Consider the following 3,101-nt stretch of genomic DNA (forward strand, 5'->3'; position numbering starts at 1 on the left):
TAAGTTTCAGCTTTGCAACCATACTTCCCCCGGAACCCAAAAGCTTTGGTTTCCCGGAGGCTGCCCGCCGAGTCATCGGAGGAACTGCGGCGGATCGCTGGCTGGCATCGTTTATGGTTAGAACTAGGGCGGTATCTGATCGCCTTCGAACCTCTAACTTTCGTTCTTGATTAATGAAAACATACTTGGCAAATGCTTTCGCTTCTGTTCGTCTTGCGACGATCCAAGAATTTCACCTCTAACGTCGCAATACGAATGCCCCCGCCTGTCCCTATTAATCATTACCTCGGTTCCGAAAACCAACAAAATAGAACCGAGGTCCTATTCCATTATTCCATGCACACAGTATTCAGGCGGGCTTGCCTGCTTTAAGCACTCTAATTTGTTCAAAGTAAACGTGCCGGCCCACCGAGACACTCAATAAAGAGCACCCTGGTAGGATTTCAACGGGGTCCGCCTCGGGACGCACGAGCACGCACGAGGCGGTCGCACGCCTTCGGCTCGCCCCACCGGCAGGACGTCCCACGATACATGCCAGTTAAACACCGACGGGCGGTGAACCAACAGCGTGGGACACAAATCCAACTACGAGCTTTTTAACCGCAACAACTTTAATATACGCTATTGGAGCTGGAATTACCGCGGCTGCTGGCACCAGACTTGCCCTCCAATAGATACTCGTTAAAGGATTTAAAGTGTACTCATTCCGATTACGGGGCCTCGGATGAGTCCCGTATCGTTATTTTTCGTCACTACCTCCCCGTGCCGGGAGTGGGTAATTTGCGCGCCTGCTGCCTTCCTTGGATGTGGTAGCCGTTTCTCAGGCTCCCTCTCCGGAATCGAACCCTGATTCCCCGTTACCCGTTACAACCATGGTAGGCGCAGAACCTACCATCGACAGTTGATAAGGCAGACATTTGAAAGATGCGTCGCCGGTACGAGGACCGTGCGATCAGCCCAAAGTTATTCAGAGTCACCAAGGCAAACGGACCGGACGAGCCGACCGATTGGTTTTGATCTAATAAAAGCGTCCCTTCCATCTCTGGTCGGGGACTCTGTTTGCATGTATTAGCTCTAGAATTACCACAGTTATCCAAGTAACGTGGGTACGATCTAAGGAACCATAACTGATTTAATGAGCCATTCGCGGTTTCACCTTAATGCGGCTTGTACTGAGACATGCATGGCTTAATCTTTGAGACAAGCATATGACTACTGGCAGGATCAACCAGGGAGCTGCGCCAACTAGAGCTGAGCAGCCGGCCGCCCGGGAGTGTGTCCCGGGGGCCCGCGCGAACACGCAAGCGTCCGCTCAATCATTCTGCAAACAGGAGGAGGCTGAGCTCCCCTGCACAATACACCTCGAAACCCTCTCAGGTCCCGGCGGCGCGCAGCGCCGTCCCAAGTACTTGGTCGGGTTCGAGAGAGGCGCAATCGCCCGGAGTTAGGCGAGTAGACGCTTTCGGTGCGACCACCCGTGCTCCCAACTGAGCTTGCCGCTGCCGACAGAGGCCCGGGAGCGTGCTGTCGTGGCATTGCCGGCGGGAGACAACACGCGCCACCTACGGTGACCGGCAGCTCCAACGCCAGCGCCACAGAAGGACAAAAGCCCCACTTGGGTGCCGAAGCGAACTCTCCCAGCACAGCGCACGCGCCAACACATCCGCACAGCTGCGATACAAACCACCAGCGAGAACCGCTGGGGCGACCGAGCAGCAGACGGCGTCGCGGCGCCGAGCGCCGGGCGGCGGCGCATCCTCAACGCACACAGTCCTCAATCGGACCAGCACACTGAAGATGTCCACCGCGCTTCGCACCGGGCCCGCGAGGACCTACTTTGGCCGCACGGCGCCGCGCGCAGGGTGCGCCGGCGCGCAGCTGCGACGCCTGCCGCGTCCGTCGGCCGGCGCGCCTGCCACTGGCCGCCCCCACCAGCCGGCTGTAGCGCGTGCGCCCACGCACCGCGCGGCCAGCACGCCGGGAGGCGCCCCCTCACCGGCCGGGGACGGTCCCACCCAGCCACCACCGCGTATCGCTTCACACCCAGATGCCGTTCAGTTTCATCGGCATGGTGGGTATCGCTGGAACAACCGGTTAGTACCTCAACCTATCGTCGCCATCACCGATTCACCCCTAGCGAGAACAACCGCACCACAACGGGTTACCATTTCTTCATTTGCGTAACTTCACCAGAAAACGTAGGCGTCCATCGCCATTAGCAACTTCAACGATTATTGCATGCCTGTGTCAGGTGTCACGCCACACTACGTCTGCCCACATACACGCAACAAAATGTGCACGCCTAGACAATACGTGGAAGGTGGCCCCCGTACGTATGCGATGTCCATTGCTCGAACGACTGTCAACCGGCCTCTGTAGCATGTCGCAGATATGGAACGCGGTGCACCATGCTATCACGGTGTTTGAGGAGAGACGACTAGGTCCGAATACATCAACACACAGCTCATGCTGATCGCCATCCACGGCGTCCGTTCCTCCCACACGTCTCTATGGCGTACCACACTGCAATCCAGCTCTCATAGGAGACGACACGTAGCTGCGTGCACAATATTTGCACTGTATGGTCCGCCGTTTTTGGGCGCAGTCGTTGTACGGTCACACATGTGCCACGATGTATCATTCAGTACATAAGGACGAATGTGCAGTACAGATTGTGGTTCACGCGTACGACATCAGCGGACAGTTGACACAGCCGCACCACAACGTAGCCTGCGTACGTCGCATGCGAAGGGCATTGAACATGCAAACTTGTCACCAACCAGCTTGCGAAGGCAGGGGGCAAGGTGGGGACGTGGGGACGTGGGGAGGGGTGGGGGGGGGGGGGGGCGGCATGTACGTCCTGCTGCCATCCACATTACAGTGTACAGCAGGAGCATGTGGAAAGTCAGCAAGACTTGCAAGGTGTTTAACATGAAGCGATACACAGGGGAGCGGGCAGTGCGAGTAGCGAACTATATTGCGAGGGTTGCGGGTGGGCAACACTACACTAATTGAACGAGTCGTATAACAATTACAGAGCAGGTTTAGGCGACAACGTGGGTTACGTTAGCGGACAACGTGGGTTACGTTAGCGGACAAAC

The 3,101-nt window shown here is 57.0% G+C and overlaps 1 non-coding gene across 1 annotated transcript in view; it reads right to left on the bottom strand.

Annotated features, from left to right (window-relative positions):
- LOC124762101 overlaps positions 1-1,235 on the bottom strand; it is a 1,909-nt gene extending 674 nt beyond the window's left edge. Inside the window, exon 1 of the ribosomal RNA XR_007012484.1 lies at positions 1-1,235. This exon is cut by the window's left edge and continues 674 nt beyond it. This is a non-coding gene — a ribosomal RNA (small subunit ribosomal RNA).
- Between the last annotated feature and the right edge of the window lie 1,866 nt (positions 1,236-3,101).

The sequence above is a fragment of the Schistocerca piceifrons genome, unplaced genomic scaffold, assembly GCF_021461385.2.
Source record: "Schistocerca piceifrons isolate TAMUIC-IGC-003096 unplaced genomic scaffold, iqSchPice1.1 HiC_scaffold_591, whole genome shotgun sequence".
NCBI lineage: Eukaryota > Metazoa > Arthropoda > Insecta > Orthoptera > Acrididae > Schistocerca > Schistocerca piceifrons.